The sequence below is a fragment of the Euprymna scolopes genome, chromosome 29 (genome assembly GCF_053919585.1).
Source record: "Euprymna scolopes isolate OS-2025 chromosome 29, ASM5391958v1, whole genome shotgun sequence".
NCBI classification, from domain to species: domain Eukaryota; kingdom Metazoa; phylum Mollusca; class Cephalopoda; order Sepiida; family Sepiolidae; genus Euprymna; species Euprymna scolopes.
Genome location: NC_136510.1, coordinates 1926671 through 1945594, shown reverse-complemented (window position 1 = coordinate 1945594; position 18924 = coordinate 1926671). Strand labels below are relative to the sequence as shown.

General features: G+C 31.7%; 1 protein-coding gene and 2 long non-coding RNA genes across 3 annotated transcripts in view; 2 read left to right on the top strand and 1 right to left on the bottom strand.

Moving 5' to 3' along the window:
* Window positions 1-18924, top strand: part of LOC145252437 (uncharacterized) — a 100583-nt gene that overhangs the window by 12765 nt on the left and 68894 nt on the right. The gene's annotated exons all lie outside the window — the stretch shown is intronic.
* Window positions 1-18924, bottom strand: part of LOC145252433 (long-chain-fatty-acid--CoA ligase 5-like) — a 197155-nt gene that overhangs the window by 152576 nt on the left and 25655 nt on the right. The window lies entirely within an intron of this gene.
* On the top strand, window positions 1484-17844 carry LOC145252431 (uncharacterized). Its single transcript, XR_013863596.1, has 4 exons — window positions 1484-3507; window positions 3554-12393; window positions 12814-13435; window positions 13713-17844. It is a non-coding gene; the product is annotated as an uncharacterized LOC145252431 (long non-coding RNA).

Sequence of the window (18924 nt, the reverse complement as noted above, 5' to 3'; positions counted from 1 at the left end):
TGAAACCACTGTCAATAATTTTCCCGACTCTTTATCTGTGCCTAAACCAAAACGTAGATTTCATGAACAAAGCTTTTTTCTTAGAACTGCACACCTGTGGAATTCTCTTTCGTGTGCCTTTCGAGCTGACTACAATTTGGTTGTCTTCAAGTCAAATGCAAACAAATTCTTGATGAACCATCTCCTTAAGTAATCCAATTTACCAAATTTCCATTAACGATTACTACAATATTATCACATTGACACTCAATAACCCTCATCCTCAAGTGGCCTCCAAGCCTTAAGGTGGTGATTCCTATGTAAAAAAAAGTGTCCAACATGTGGGAAAGTCACCAACCTAATAGGTCCCATACTGTCAGATAGGCTTCAGTCTCTGTCCCATTGACGAAATTTTGCATCCATCTCTCTGCTCAAATCAGTCATCTCGGAACCCACAGAACAGTTGCATAACCACGGTCATCTTAGCAAGCGATAGGCGAACATCTAATTTATAAAACTCGCTATGTCTGTCTGTTTCCATATTTTCAAACTATATTTCTTCTGGATCTAAAAGTCGCAGAGCGGCGCTAGAGGCTTCAAATGATTGGATTTTTTATGGACCATAATTTTATGGTTTTTAGCCAATTAAAATAGTTTTTAAGGGGTCAAAATTGAAAAAACTCATACATTTTGCACATTCATCTTAATTTATTTTTAATCAGTTCATATGCGTGTCACGTTGGTATAATGGTAACGTCACCAGCTTTGAATGCTACAGTTTTGATTTCGGTTTCAATTCTAGCTAATGGCACCAAAATACGTTGTTTTTTTTTTACTTTTGAAATCACAACTATAATAATATATACAAAATCTAGACAAATTAAAATATCGCATTTAAGCATATTTCACGACCGGGCAAAGCTGGGTGCCCCCCCTCCCCAACGCTAATAAATATATATAACAACAATCACTCCTGACAATAATTGGATGCACCGATAGAAAACGCTCGAGAAGAATATGGCCGAAAAAAAACCTTTGGGCGTCATTCTATATAACTTTCCTACTGAAATTAAGAAGACCTAGCAAATTGAAAAATTATCCATTAAGATTGGAAAAAAGAATAACTCCATTGTGTTCAATCAGAGGTGTCTGAATAATAACCTGCTACCAAAATATACAAGTATATATATATATATATATATATATATATATATATATATATATATAACTATTTCATTTATTCACATAAATTTACTATACGAGAGTATAGATTTATGCGTAAACTTTAAGTATTTACTTCAAAAGTACTCAATATGTAGGTAGAGCTAGTCAGTAATTTATAAAATATATATGGCGATTAAGCTACACTGAATATTCTGCGTTTCATCCAACTATAGGATTCGTCAGGCTTAGGCGCATAAGCCTGACGAATCCTATAGTTGGATGAAATGCAGAATATTCAGTGTAGCTTAATCGCCATATATATTTTATAAATTACTATATATATATATATATATATATATATATATATATATATATAAGGCTCAACACCCTACATAATATCTCTGCAAATTATATCCAGATAGTAGACCCTTACATCAAAGTGGCACTGTGCCTTGTTTGGGGAGAAAATGCAATTATATATTTGGAATTATAAGCTCCAAAGAAAGATCTAAATAATCTTTGAGGTCATTAAAGTTTTAAAAGGCTATAAGGTCGGTTTTGAACATTTTTCAACTTCAGACCCAATATTTTGTTAATGTTTACTGTAAGATTTTGCAAAGGTTCACACCATACACAATTTATTTGACCACTTAAATTTGGAACGGTACTTTCATCCTGGCAATAAGTATATCGAGCAATACGTGTTTCCCTATTGTGGCCATTTATATAAGCAAACTTGGCAAATGTCCTGAAGAAAAAAAATAATTTGACTGATGAAAAGTTTTCCACCTGTGGCGGACTTGGCATTTCCTCATATCTTGGTCAGCACTTATTGTTGACTATGAAATCGTTTTATAGTTGTGCCAAGATACAACTTTATGAATTTGTTAGATTTGGTGTAATTTGATTTTTTTTTCTTAAAAAGGGGGGGGGGTAGTAAAATACAAATAAAAAATTAAAAACTAAATTCATTTTACACTAGTAAATTGAAGATAAATCATAAAACAAAATGTAAACAAACAAGGGGCGTGTTCAGAGTCAAAAAAAAAAAAAAAATTACAAGGGAAATAAATCTGATACTATCAGCACCCTCCACAGTAAAAAAAGAAATGGGTTTATCGACATAACAATTCAGAGAAAGTTGTTCACAAAGCAACACAAAATAAAGCAAAAATTGTGTTGAAGTTTCTGAATTTTTTTTTAGATGAGGATCGGTTATTCGTATCATTTGGATTTATCAGACTACTGGGTGTGATTTTCACGTTTCGGTCAATATAAGCACTCTTCATGAGGTGTATCTTGTTGAACTTGGGAAGTTGAATGGAATTTCGAACAGAACCCTTTATTTACTTTACAAGGGTAACATGCTCTTGTTCTGTCAGCCATGACTGGATAGAGGTCCCAAGTAATTGGCAATTGTATTTTTCGGTCGCTCATGCTAAGAATTGAACCTTCAACCTTCAAGAGAAGGTTACTTTTACAATTGATTTTTTCAAGTACTCTAAGCACTGCGCCACACTAACGTACTGTACTTGCAATAACCCTTATCCCTGAGTGGCTTCTGGGTCTTGATAAGGGGTGACCACCGTGTAAAAAAAAAAAAGAAAAAAAGTCCTTACGGACAATTCTAGTACGAATTTTGGGAGCCTTAAATCTATTTTTATTTCTAGTTGTAAATATTACTGTTATTATATTAGTTTTTACTTATCACTGTATATATTATATATTATTTATAATTAATGGTTCCCAGATCATATTAAATTCTATACTACATCTATTTAGTAACTGGTTGTATAGTATTGTTAAGCAAAGTGTGGCAGTTATTTTGGGACAAAGGACTGAACAAACGCAGATATATATTTAGATAGTTGACAGAAGTTGCAAATTAGACACAGAAGAATGCAAGGTGTGGCTCAGAGCAGATGGGCAAATAAATTGATCAACTGATCAATGAACACGGTCTTCTATATAGTCCAAAGAACCCATGGCATAGTGGATAATGTACTTGATAAAATTCAGTTATAAGTTACACTTTTCACTCAAAATACAATTGCGAATTACTTAGGACTTAGTCATGGTTCACGGAGGAGAGCATGCTACCTCCATGAATTAAAAAACGGTTTCTGTTTAAAATTCTGTGCAGATTCCAGGGTTTGACAAGATACACTTGAAGAAGGTCAGAAGTTACATCAATTGAAACGTTGTGAAAATAACACTAAAGATGAGAATAGTAGTTCGAAGAATGCAAATAATCTAAATCAATCCTCATCTCAAAAATTCAGGAACAACTTTTTGTCAATCTCAAAATTAGAAAAAAATGTGTAAATAAAACTTTATTAATTTTGAGTGACAGTGTGTGTGTGTGTGTGTGTGTGTGTGTGTGTGTGTGTGTGTGTGTGTGTGTGTGTAGGTGGGGGGGGGTGCAACAACTAAAAACCAGGACAACTGATGTCCTTCCAAGATTACACAAAAGGGAACTAAAGGTGAATAGGTTCAAAGATGATATAATTTGATAAACATTTCAATTTGTTTCTTCTTAACTCATTTCAAAAAGAAAATATATTAGAGATAAGCAGTTGTGGGTCAGAAAAAGGTTTTTTTTTTTTTTTTATCCTAAATTGCCTTTGATTTGAAAATGTTAGTCTCAGATTTTATGAACATCCAAGACAATACAGTGTTCATTAGGGCGTCATCCTACAACGCTCAAATGTTTTTTTTTTTAAGGTGATAAAAAAAAAAATGGTTATATCAATAAGTCCGTTTGCCTTGTTTCTTTTCTTCTGAGTCCTAATTAGCCAGGTTGCAGTCCTAATTATGCTAGGTGTCAGACCAATCTATTAAAACAGTTCAATTTTCGACAGTAATATGAATTTGACAATATGTAGCCGATACGATACGTGTTTCAATAAATCAACATATTTCATCACATGCGGATAAATGCAGTCATTTTTAATGTTGATTAACATTTACTTGATCATCCTGTTTTGTTTGGCAATCGCTCCAGACAAGGTATGAAGCCACTTGATGAAAAGAGCTTTTAAAAAAATGGGTCAAAAACTAGTATATGATAAGTGTGAGTTCTTCCCCCTTTGTAAGAAATATTGCTTATGGAATGCGAGAACTAAAGAACAAAATAAGGGGAGTGGAAGTTACGAGGCTGCCGAAACTAAACCCAGTTTCTACTGTTTTCTGATTGTTACATAGATGGGAAATCTTTAATTTGGAATTATGATTGAGCACTTTTTGATTTTTTAGTTTTAGAAACAATTTACATTTCCTTCTTTAAACAATGTATTTCTCGGAATCTTTTATAAACGTTGTAAAGATTTCAAATGGAATTTTGATGTGTTCAATCTAACGTTTATTTTTCTGCAAAGCATCTTCGCTGGTTCGGTCATGTTCTTCGTTGTTAAGAAATCAAATTTATCAGATGTCATGAATCCAATTCCACTTTGAGGCTGGAAGAAGCAGTGTAAATGCAACTCTGAACCGTGAAGCGAACATGTGTGATGTTTGGTGATGGAATTGAGACTGGCTATCACTCCTCTTAACGTTGGCAATGGACCAGGGTGTTTGGTTGGCCGTTATTTGGTTGTCGGTGAACTCATTGGAAGAGCTAATGAAAGCAACCAAAAGGTAAAATGTTACAAGATTCTTGTCGTGATTATATTTAGTTTAACATCGACATGCTGACAGATATTGATGGCTTTTAGAAATTCTGGCCAAGTCTTTTAAGCGATTAAAATGAAACAATCTGATATGATTCCATATACAGATTTCCAACAAACCATTAAATAAATATTTTCACAAAATGTCAAGAAGCATAGAACAACTGTCCTAATAAAAAATTACATAACATATCCTCATACCATCAAAGAATGGAAACTGAGATATAGGAAGCAGAGAAAGAGAAAAGTAATCCTAACCAGACTACGTATAGGTCATGCTTCCATTATTCCTTATTCTTTCTGTATACTACTAGCCTGGGTGCCCAGTATTGCCTGGGTGTTTGGAGGGGTGTGTTGAGAAAAAAAAAGTGGTAGTAGGCAAGCAGACTCGAACCCATACCGCAAAGGAGGAAAAGAATGAGGAAAAAAAAAAAAAAAAAAAAAAAACACTGACGTCTTTGCTGTTGCGCCCATCGCCAAACCGGAAGTAATGTAGGTTTAAATTAAGGCTAGTCAATCAAAAATAGATGACTTGAAAATATTAGCAAAAAAAAAAAAAAAAAAAACTTTTGTAGAAAAGTGCACAGTTGAGGGTGAAGGAATTAATGTTTTTAGCCAATTTTTCGATATTTGTCGTCCGAAGGGTTGAGCTTCAAAACGATACCGATCTCGTGAAAATCCGTCGCCTCTGTCAAAAGTTTTAGGCAGACATACAAACATACATACATTTAAACAGATAAGTGAGATTTATATTATAGATGTCAAAAATGTCCATTAAACACAAAGGTAAAAACTTTGAAACAATATGATTCGAGTTTTTCTAAGTAAACAACCTAAAAAAAACTTTTCAGCAATCGTACAAATAAAAGATATATTTAATTTTCTAAAACCAATTTGACTGTATTGGAAAATCTAAAAATAAAATAACCACCCCTATTCTAGAAAACAAAAAAGCGTTTCACAAATCAGAAATACATCTACAATCTTCTCATCCAATGTTCGTCTCAGAATAAATAAACATCAATGACCCTTTGCTCTGGCATAAAACTAAACTGATTGCATATATGCAGATTTTAAAAAAAAAAAAGTTTGGCCTTAAAATGATAAGGCCGTTGAAGACCAAACAAAACTTCTTCCCAAGTTTTGCTTCATTTTCTCATATGAACTGTACCTGATACTTTAACTGCTCTATATCTACAAATCCCAAAACTTATTCTTTTAATGTGCCTAAACCAACAAAGTCTCCTGTTCTGTACACATTTCTCTATTGTAAAGTCATCAGTTCTAAGCCTATTTGTAAGATTCACATTATGCATCAATCGTATCATAATTTATCTCTACATACACACACGTCCGATAGACACTTCTTTTGGTTGACAATGGCAACGCTCCGATATTAATGGCAAAAATTCCCTCAACTCACTGCATTCACTCCTAATTCTTGTAATCACACTAACACCTATTCCACGCTGTGCTCCAATGGCATCAACTTCAGCAACCCGAATAGCTTTGTCATCTTCGATGAATGTTAGTTCTTTAGAGGAGACAATTTACTAAGAATCAACTTACAGTTTTTATCAACTGTTTCTAAAATTTGAACTAAATTAAATAAACATAGGAACGTTTGAAAAAATTAAAACTCAGGTGAACAAAACTCACAATTTCAGAGCAAAATTTTTGTTGTTAATATTCATTTAAGGTGAATCAAAGAAATTGTTAATTGGCACTATTTTAAAACACTTGTGTGAAATTTTCTTTTTTTAATTTGTTTAATACCGAAATACATCACATCTGTTATATTGTTGGTTTGCAGAAAATGCCGGAACTTAAATCCTGAACGATTATTATTATGATGGTTTCGAAGACTAGATGTTTTGTCGGCTAAAATATGTATTGGGAATGTTAACTTTGGAATTTTAACAAAAACAGAAATTTTAGCTATTAATAATGGATTATGTGACAATTATTATTTAATTATTGGAATTTTTTTTAAATTAATGATTTGTATATTTTTATTTGTGAACTATTAACTTGGATTTATAAGACAAAAAAAACCAAGCTTGAACTTCCTTCGAGGCCCATGGTGCAGTGGATAGAGACGTTGAATCTCTAGTTCCATGTGAGCATTGTCTGAAGATAGCGGTTTCAATCCTACCCAAAGCTGGCCAGAGGATTAGTTGGCCAAAGGCAGTAATTATTGAAGATACAGTTAAAAGATTCAGCATTCCTATCCTGTTGCGGTTAACAACTTGACAAAGGCCAGAAGAATAGTTGGCCAAACCGTGAAACAAAAAAAAATAAACATCAGGTGATTTGAATTTTTAGAGTTACATTGTAGTGATGACAGTTACAAAGACATGTATACACACACGTAGGCAGTTTAGTCAGTGTCAGTTTATGTTGGACAATCAGGTTGAATAGACGAAGGGAGTCAGCTAGCAACTGGGGAGCTAACGGCTGGTTGTAAAGGCTTCTGTACAATGAGGAAGCTATCAGGGCTGGAAATAGCAAAAATGTAGAACAAGGAAAGCATGAAACTTCCAAACTGGGAATATCTGGAAATTTGTAAATTGTTACTGTGCATTAGAACTGTTTATTAGGTCTTAACACACACACACACACAGCAGTGAGCATTATATTCAAAATACATACACACACACACTATTGTATATAGAGAAACTAAGCAATCACAAACGCATGTTATATATATATATATTTTATATATATATATATATATATATATAAAAAAGGTTATACATGCACATTCTATACACATTACACATGTTAAAGAAATTCGTAAATATATAGATTCATTATATAACACCCCCTCCCCCCTGCTATACAACATCATAGAATGGCCATCTTTAAATATGGCCACCCAGCACCTTAACAAGTGTAAACAAATGGAATCATGTTGAAATCCATATCAAATTAGAACAGGGGAACAATATTGCAAATTTTTTTAACATTTTTATAAAAAACAAAACAAAAATTCAATTTATGCAATAAGAGTTTTTAAAATGGTGCAGAGCAGCAGTTTTCAGGATTCCCATAAAATTAACCGAATTTTGAATAAAAAGCAATGGCATTTGGATTAATATAAATTCTAGGAAATATGATGGTTGCCATGAAAGGACAATAACAACTTGGCCAAATATTGTTATCACCGGGTGGGGTTGGACAAATATTGTTATCACCGGGTGGGGTTGGACAAACAAAGTTGAGCTGTTTTTGTTTTTCTTAAATGGACTCTACATTTTTTTTTTTTTCATGAAACATATGTCGTCTATATATTATCAAAGTCCCATTACTGTTGGGAACAAGGGTTGGTTTTTAATGTGTGGGGAAAATCCAGCTCCCAAAAAGCACATTCTGGTTTAGGACAAAAATTAAAATTGCCTCAGTCAAGAAGAATTTCTCCTTCACTAGTCGATGACAGAAAAAAATGAAGAACAGTTACTACACTTTGCTCATAGTCAAAAGACAAGGACTCCTTCCAGAGTCATCATTATCAAGTTCGGTTTAATGTTAGGTTTAAATGCTGGCATATGTTGGAAAACTTTTAGAAACTAATCTATCTCTGACCAGGTCTTTCTTGAAATCCAGCCATTTTTTTTTTTTATCCCTAATGCCACCCAGTCAGGTTTTTATTGAAATACCATCGTTAGGTCATTGTATCTCAAAGTCTATTTACTGGCTTTGTCTCTCCAAGAGGGTAGAGTTAGACTAAAGGGTTTTTTTGCTTGTTTTTTTTCAAGCTCACCAAAACAGAGCATTCTGGATAGAGAAAAAAATTAAAATTACCTCAGTCTAGAAGGATTCGTTATTTTACTGATCAAGCACAAAACGATTAAGTGTAGTATCAGAACAAATTACACTCTGCATAGAGCCAAGAAAGAAAGGAATTATTCATAGAAAAATTCTTCCGGTGGGGTGAGTGTTCCTATTTACAATGCCTCCCCACGGGACAGAGTTAGACATCAGGGTCGTTTTTTAACGTGGAGAAAAGGAACAAAAAATAAAAATTGTCTCAGTCGTGAAGGATTTCTCCTCCACTAACAGAACAAGAAATTGAAGAGTAGCATCTGAAGAACAGATACTACACTTTGATCTTGACCCAAAAATTAAATTCAATAGAATTAGTACACATTTAACAGTACCCAGCAAAACCATATAATCAATAAAGCAAACAGGCTTGGAATTCAAAGCCGTTGCTTAAACAGCGCCAATGCTTGACATAATGGTGCACACTGAAAGTTGTTCCAGAAATTGAAAAAAAAGTTAATTTTTTTTTGTTTATCTTTTGATGTTGAAGTTAAACCAGAAAGAATAGATTTCTATCTTATGACATATCAACACTTCTTATGTATTTTTTTAAAACTTGAACAATAAAATTTAACAAAATCACCTTTGCCAATTTTCTGCACCTATTTCCCCAGTCACTGTTGATTCAAATCTTCTGATAGATTACCAGTACATAAGTGAATACAACAGATTGGAAAAAAGGTTTCAGTGTGATTTCTTTGCAAGGTTTTGATTTGTTACAAGACAAACGAATAAGAAAAATTAAAAAATAAATAAAAAATGTTTAAAATCACTGACAAATTCGATCAATAAAAGAATCTTGTCTCTGTTATGATAGGATAAAAAGCAATCAGCATCAAATAAGCCTTCATCTCCATTTCCAAAAGATAACATGGTTATCTTAACAAAACACTAACAATCGATTTCTTTCTTGTTGTGCCAAGAAAAAAAAAAAAAAAAAAAAAAAAAAAACATGGACGCTGAACTGTTACAAGTCCAACAGCAAATAATACTTAAATGATTTTAATTAATTTCACTGGATGAGGGGAAGGAGAATACATTCTTAAAAGTTTCATCTGAATCCAAAAACATTTAACTCCTTGATTTTTTTTTTTTTTTTTTTACTTATCCATTAAATTAAGAAAAAATGGGGGGAAAAAAACTTTTTGTTTTATAAAAACAGCCTTTAAGAAATTTCATGGTGAAATTAAGAAATCAGAATTGAAAGAAAAAAAAATATATATACAAAGAAAAAAAAATACAAAGAAAAAAAAATGTCTAATTGGGAATTTTAAGACCTCACATTCATAAAACATCTGTCCTGCTTTGCTTCTAAATGTAATCGCTCTCAAACTCGCCCAGCATTCTAGTAATAACTTCAACTAGATACACACTTGAACTTTTTGACTGCTTACTTCCTGTCTTCATTCTCTTCAAAGAAAAAATAATTTTTAAATAATCAATTAGATTTGAGAACTTCACAAACTAGAAGTGAATATCTAAAAAAATAAATAATAAATGAAAATGCATTTTAAATAAAAATACTAGTTACATACTTATGTGTCATGTTGAAATTAGTAAAAATTCTAAAATTAAAAAAAAAATGATCAAATAAAAGATATGCGAAAACCTTCTTTTTTTTTTTAAGTTAAAAAAAAAAATTCTTCATCTGCTATTTTCTAATTTAAATTAGTGAAATTTAGTTGAAACAAAGGAGACCAGTCAGTTTGTCATACCGAATACAAGAAACCTTTTTATAGCATTTTAAAGAAACTTGAAATAAAATATTTAAAAAAAAAAAAAAAAAATCATATCAAAATAGTAATTAATTTAAATAATAAAAATAAAGTAAATAAAAGACATTACAAACAAACATTTTGGTTGTTCAAGAATTAGAATTATTTGGTCAAAGTGATAAACTACAGTTACCTCCCTACATTATTATTATTATTCAATAAATAATATTTTTACTTTATCATTTTTTGTAATTTTTAAAATTTTTACGAACATGATACAAGTACATACTAGTGTTTTTACATGAAGTGCATTTTTAAGAATTTTTTTTAGAAATCCACTTCTAATGCAAAAGCACTCAAACAATAGTCAATTTTGAAATCTTTAAAAATGCAGCTGCAAATTTGTGGTTTCTTTTCTGGTCACAGAATCATTAAAGACTGAAACCCTGTCATGTGATGTGATCGTTCAATTGAGCCATACTTAACTTTCGATCCAATCAGTGATAATAGTGACTCATCTTCTATTTACATGTTTTTTTTTTGTTTGTTTAAATGAGAAATTTTGTAAAAACTTAGCTAAAAAAAAGCAATTATAAACATGACTATATTTTGAAATGATTTTGTATAAACCAGGCAACATTGGATAAATACACCCAATTTAATTAAATGTCAAAATGTACATCGGATCATTTTAAAAAGACGTATCGAACAATATTGCAGTATCAAAATTGTGACAACATTGCTACGCGTCTGAAAATTTCCTGTTAATTTTGACAAGAACACAAGAATATTATATCTGACAAATACAAAAGCTGCAAGAAAGAAAAAGATAAAATTTCATGAAGAAAATGTAATGAATTTTACGTCATTTACAATCGGGAAATTTTAATGGAATTAATTCTGACAAAAGAATTACGGATTCACTTCCAATGATGAATTGGCATTTCTTTTTAATTATTTTTTTTGATATAAACGGAACAAATAAAATATTTATTCTTTACATTTCAATTCGAAAAGATCAAAAACAAAAAACAAAAACTAAAAAATTTAGACAAAATTTTTTCTTCATTTTTGGTGCTTCAAAATCGATCAGTTGTGAGAATTTTCCCCAAATGATTGGAATATCCTTTGCTCTTTTTTGTCGGAATTGCTAAGCATTACAATGCCAGAAACAATGCAGAGGAGCAAGACATAAAAATTCCACAGTGAATGTGAAATTTAATTATAGTTTATGAGTTTACAATGAACTTATTAGACCTAGGAACATGAAATTTGATCAAAATGATTCTCCTACTTATGCAGATAGTCATAAGTTTGTCTTACAGGAGGAGATACGCACACCAATTCTAAAAAAAATGTCTACAATTTGGGGCTTAAAATTAATGGATTTTTTTTTTTTTTTTTTTTTTTTTAAATTGAACTTTGGAGAATCTAAACTGATATCATGGATCAATTTTTATGCAAACTGAAAATATTTTAATTTACAAGCCCTTGTACCCCCAGCAACCCCCCTCCCACAAACAGCTAAATCTCACCTTTACACAGCAGAGATCCCTAGATGTCAGAAAGCCTTCTACTCTAAAAGTCCCCCCCCCCTCAGATTACTAGATTTTCCGGGTGCCTGCTTCCCTGTCTGTGCTGACATGCAGAAGTTCAAGTGTAATGTAAACGGGCATCTTGCTGCTCAACTCCCTACATCCCAGATAGTAGCCTCCTACATCAAAGTGGCACTGTGCCTTGTTTGGAGTGAAAATGCAATTAAAAAGAAAAACAAGCCAAACATATGGGGTCCCTCTCTACGAGTGAATGATTTGGGGGCAATTTTAACCCTATAATGCCCACTAGGGGAGGAGCAATCAGAGTTATCCTGGAAAATCCGTTCTGGCAAAAATTTACTTTCACCAGGACTAACGTTTGTGCAAAATATTTAAAAAATCCAAGGGGTGGTTATTGAGAAAAGTGCAGACAAATGAACAGGGGTCAATTACTAGGTCCAATTCCTCCTTTGTCCGGAGGAGGAAGGGGACTAAAAAAAAAAAAATGTTATATCCGTATTATGCTTGCTAATAAAAAAAAATGTTATATCCGTATTATGCTTGCTAAAAAAAAAAATGTTATATCCGTATTATGCTTGCTAAAAAAAAAAAATGTTATATCCGTATTATGCTTGCTAAAAAAAAAAATGTTATATCCGTATTATGCTTGCTAAAAAAAAAAATGTTATATCCGTATTATGCTTGCTAAAAAAAAAAATGTTATATCCGTATTATGCTTGCTAAAAAAAAAAATGTTATATCCGTACTATGCTTGCTAAAAAAAAAAAATGTTATATCCGTATTATGCTTGCTAAAAAAAAAATGTTATATCCGTATTATGCTTGCTAAAAAAAAATGTTATATCCGTATTATGTTTGCTAAAAAAAAAAATGTTATATCCGTATTATGCTTGCTAAAAAAAAAAAGTTATATCCGTATTATGCTTGCTAAAAAAAAAAATGTTATATCCGTATTATGCTTGCTAAAAAAAAAAATGTTATATCCGTATTATGCTTGCTAAAAAAAAAAAATGTTATATCCGTATTATGTTTGCTAAAAAAAAAATGTTATATCCGTATTATGTTTGCTAAAAAAAAAAATGTTATATCCGTATTATGCTTGCTAAAACAAAAATGTTATATCCGTATTATGCTTGCTAAAAAAAAATGTTATATCCGTATTATGTTTGCTAAAAAAAAAATGTTATATCCGTATTATGCTTGCTAAAAAAAAAAATGTTATATCCGTATTATGCTTGCTAAAAAAAAATGTTATATCCGTATTATGTTTGCTAAAAAAAAAAATGTTATATCCGTATTATGCTTGCTAAAAAAAAAAAGTTATATCCGTATTATGCTTGCTAAAAAAAAAAATGTTATATCCGTATTATGCTTGCTAAAAAAAAAAATGTTATATCCGTATTATGCTTGCTAAAAAAAAAAAATGTTATATCCGTATTATGTTTGCTAAAAAAAAAATGTTATATCCGTATTATGTTTGCTAAAAAAAAAAATGTTATATCCGTATTATGCTTGCTAAAAAAAAAAATGTTATATCCGTATTATGCTTGCTAAAAAAAAAAATGTTATATCCGTATTATGTTTGCTAAAAAAAAAAATGTTATATCCGTATTATGCTTGCTAAAAAAAAAATGTTATATCCGTATTATGCTTGCTAAAAAAAAAAATGTTATATCCGTATTATGTTTGCTAAAAAAAAAAAATGTTATATCCGTATTATGTTTGCTAAAAAAAAATGTTATATCCGTATTATGTTTGCTAAAAAAAAAATGTTATATCCGTATTATGTTTGCTAAAAAAAAAAAGTATAAAAAAACTGAATCATTAATCATACTACCAGCTTGCTAAGATCTTTAAAAGTGCTTTCAAACCCTGTGAACCAGTTGACAAATTTCCGATTATCACCAAGTATCAATTTTTCAATGTTGACCCCTTAGCAACCCCTTTTTCCAGATGAAAACCGATTAAAAAGTTTTCCACATGTCTGAATACCCTATATACCAAATTGTAAGTTTATGAATCAAACATTTGTTGAGTATATAGGTTGAGAATTGTTCTCACACATATATATATATATAGATTTTAAAACAATCTGCAAGATGCCACAAGGCAAGATGATAAAACACATTAGAATGTATGATTATCGAATATTTTCAATAATCTCCATCGTTCAGTTATTGATTTATGCAAATTCCAGCTACAAAGACAACACATTGGTCACATGATCCATACACAGGAATCTGAGTAAAATGATCCTCACCAGGTCCAACCTAACATTTCTGCTCTTCCTGTAAAAAGGTAAGACCCATGCCCTCTTTGATGTACATACTCCAGACCAACCCAACAAGCAACAAAATCCCACCCTTTCACTTGAGGTTCTTAGATGCTGAAAAGCCATATACTTTAATTAGTTTATTTCCTCAAACTGCTAGACTTTGGAATTAAACACTCGTCTAGCTGAAACCACTGTCAATAATTCCCCCCCACTCTTTATGTGTTCCTAAACCTAAACATAGATTCCATGAACAAAGCTTCTTTCTTAGAACTGCACGCCCGTGGAATTATCTTCTATTTTCCTGCTTTTCGGCTGAGTACAGTATGGTTGTCTTCAAGTCTAAAGTAAATAAGTTCTTGATGAGCCGTTCCATATAAGTTAACAAATTTACCGAATTTTCATCACTAATGATTACTATATTTTCCAATTTCTACTGTACACTCTTTAAACCTTATCCTTGAGTGGCCTCTTGGCCTTGATAATATGGTGATGCCTGTGTAAAAAAAAAAAAAAAAAAAAAAGAATTCCCTGCCAGTTTCCCGCTTTTGACTGTACTAACCTTCAGAAGTTTAAATGTAATCTGAACAGACATCTTGCTGCTCAACTCCCCAAATAGTAACTCTTACATCCAAATGATCCTAAATAGTAATCCTTACATCCAAGTGGCAATATGCCTTGTTTGAAGTGAAAAAAAAAAAAAAAAAAAGTTAATCTCTAGTGGCCCCCAAAAAGTGGGTTGAATATCAAATTTTCCTGGCCCTGCCCTAAGTATCACTTGGTACATTCAGCTGGCCTTGTGTGCAACTTGCCCTAGTTGGTTTGTGAACAACTAACAATAGGAAAAAATTATTCAAACCATTTCAAATCTTCCCTTAATTCTTTAATTGCTTGCATAGAAAAGAAAGAAAAAAATGTGTATTTGTGCTTTTGTTAGTTCCAGTCCAAAATCTCCTTAAATATGGGTGGGATTCAATCAAATATACCATGTGGGTACAATAAACCTAGAGGGGAAGGTTAAGTAAATAATTGTGTGAAAAAAAAAAAAAAAAAAAAAAAAAAAAAAAAAAAGCACTCCAGCAATTTAATAAGTTAAGATCTATTTACAATGCAATCAAACTATACAGGAGAAATAAGGACACAAAGACATAAGTAAAAAAGATGAAACAAAATATTTCAGTTGATTGGTTCAAGTATATTTGTTGGGCCGAAATATAGATATTTACTAGCATGGAGACCCGACGTTGCTCGGTATTAAATGACGATCAACGAATGTTTCACACTCCTATATTTTTTATTGTCATCGAAATCTGTGAAATTGCCTATTTTTCAATCAAATTGATTCCTTGCTCCTCTAGTTCAGGACCTATCATGGTGCACCAGGAGGAAGCTTCACCTGCCTTCCCACAGTGACAGTCAACAATATATTCTAGTACACTGCACTGTAGAGAATCTATTGTTGATTTAATAAAATTATTTTTATATAATAGCTTGAATTAAAGTTTTAAAATGCAAAAGTCAAGTATCATGTTTCAATTCTGCTCTAAACAGAAATATTCATTTCGAACATGCCCTTGTATTATCAAAGAACTTCCTGTTGATTTTATATGCCTGGCCTTTCTGCTTGTGTGGTAATAAAACTTCTCAAATGCACTTGTGATATTAGGATGTATAAGGTGTTAACTTTGGTCAAAATCGTCTGTTCTTTTATCAGATCTTTTTTCAATTATCCATATTTAGTGAAGAGATTCCTATATAAAACCTATTGAAGAACACTGCCAAATACATAAAGTACATTGTGTGAATATTTTATAAAAAAATCGGCCCAACTGGTTAGGAATCCATAAGGAACAACTCTCTCTCACAAAGTTCTTTTTATATAATAATATAGACATAACGCAGGTAGAGATGAGGTTGAATAATTTTAGTTCTTTGAAATTCTTACAGATAGGTAATTTGGTAATGATAATTTGGGTAAAAATGCAAATAGGTAATTTGGTAATGATAATTTGGGTAAAAATACAAAATAGGTAATTTGGTAAAGATAATTTGGTAAAAATACAAAATAGGTAATTTGGTAATGATAATTTGGTAAAAATACAAAATCAAATTTTCTTTTCATTATATGTAAAAAAAAAAAAAAAAAATTTCTTGTCACATGACTTTTCACAATTATACTGCCATTGTTATCCTCCATGTTTTGCTAGTCATAAAAGAACTAAAAGACAGTGACGTGCAGAGAACTTTTTCAGGTGCTCAAGTGAAAAAAACGGCAAAAATATAGTAATGAACACCGTCTCGATGGGGCACCGGTCTATCATACATTCTTTAGGCACCCCTAACACTGCACCCTTTGCATGTCCCTGCTAAAAGGTGTTGAGGAGAGTGTTCAAAATCTATGCTGTGTACTTCAACGTATAGAAAAAATTGCAAAGATTCTTACGACATACATCTATCCAATGTGTGTTGCTTGATGAAAATGTTATTTTGAACTTAAACATGACAGACCAATGGAGAGCTTGGTCTAAAAAAATATTGAAGTTGCCTAAATTCCAAATAGATATCACTTGTCAGTGAACGGTTTCTAGGAGAACACCCGTCAAAAATTTCAGATTGACCTTTTTTTTTTTCTTAATCCATAAAACTTTTAATTTAAAAGAAAAAACAAATCCATGTTGCACTAATTTTCATTTTTGCTTGTATTCTTATAAATCATTATTCGTTTTATATTCGAGCATGTGTGGACAACTTTTAGAAATAATCTCTAAACCAACCTATCTCTGACCAGGTCTTTTTTAGCCCTCTTTCTCAAATCAATCCTTTCGACACCTATGTTTTCCTGGATCTTATCCTGTTATCTTGCAACCTCAACTGTTATACATCTAACCCGATCAGTAATCCATTTTTTCAATGTGGCCAAACCAACAAAGTTTCCTGTTCTGCACACATAAGAACAATTCATATTCAAATTTGTTCCAATCATTTTTGTTTTATTCCAAATGTCATTTCTATTCATGTTTGACGATTCTTTTCTGAAATCTTAGAAATATAAACAAAATGACATTTTACAAACAAAAACAAAAATCAAGGTATTTTAAAGGTTTCCAAATGTTTATTGAATAAAACGAAAACAGTGTTCATTTTGACATAAATGTCATTCCAAAAAAAAAAAAAAACGATCAAATATCACCTGAAATTTCCTTGACGCTAAAAACATCATGCGTGGCGGTCGACAAAAGATACTGTGACTAATCTATAAATACAAAAGCGAAAATGTATGTATGTGTGTTCGCTTTTTCTGTATGTCTACAAAAGGCTTTTTTCAGAGAAGCGGTCAGTCGGTTCACAACTTCTTAAAACTTTTTATATCACATGTAAATCGTAATATCTCAGAGTTAACAATGGAGCTCGCCTGTCTATTTAATTTGCTAGACTTCGGGATGATAAATATTCAACGTTTGTCGCTCACTGCATGTGGGTTAGTCTTTTTCCTATAACATCTTGGGAAAATAAAAATAAAAAAAAGCATTGAAATGAAATACTATACCGCAGTCAAACTTGACCTCATTAAGTCATTAAAACGTGCACCTGCCAAATCCAAGTAATTAAATAAATTCAAACGTCTTTCTGTTAGCATCTCGCGGTGGCCCAATGGTTAAAACCGTTGCACTCTTTTTTTCACACTTTAATTTCCAACTTTGCCTCAGCGGTTCGGGTTCGATCCTCATACGTACCTACCAAAACATTTTTTTATTATTTTAAACCCCCCCCCCGCCCCCGGAGTTTCCACACACACCTCGCTAATCAATATGAAATTTAAAACGACGATGTTGCATGTTTGACCTTAACAAAAATTGTCAACATTTGACAATATTTCAGCGATAAAATATTTACATTTTTTTTTCGGTTGTTAAGCTCTCTGGCCTTTTCAATATCTTCTAGTGTTGTTAGTCACCTTTTGTGAATTTCTAAGGCAGTAATTTCCCAACATTTTAAATGGCAGTACACTATAGATTTTTTTTTTTTTTTTTTAATTTTATTGGCACACATATCACAAAAATATTTTTTACTCAAAGCCTTTTTGCAATGAAATAAAAAATGATTATACAAGAATTTTCATTCACATTAATCAGCATATCATGTTCCATATGTGTTATTATTTTGGTATCGGGTCCAAATTATTCAGCTCCAATGCCGATTACTGATACTTTGAAAAACTCCCAATATTCTGATTAATCACTAGTATAAACCATAAAAATCTTTACTAATTAGTATGCGCAAAATGTTTAGATTCCAGAAAAACATATTTTGAATTAATTGGTGACCTCATGATTAAGATTTGTTGGTTGATTGTTTTATGGCATATCAACCCTTTTCAGGTCATTTAATGCCAAATCCAGTTATTTTCAAGAAACATTTTTTTAATAGAATTTTTTTTTTTTCAAGTCGGTTTCTATTCAACCCATAGTTGGGACCCTAACAGGTACTACCACTCTGGGTCAGAGTGGACCTGAGAGCAATGGCAATTAAGGGGTGGCTCCACACTCCCCAAAGCCCGCAAGCTGGGGCCTCACCATCAGATATAGTTTAAGTCATATCCAGGACCTCATGATTAAGAAATTAAATGTCTTTATTAAGCCAATATCTCTTGCTTTAAGTGAACTTTTTTTTTTCAATCCACTTGGGTTACAATGCTTTCATTTCGTAACCTTAATATCTTGTATAAGTTAATGTTTTCTTTTCTTC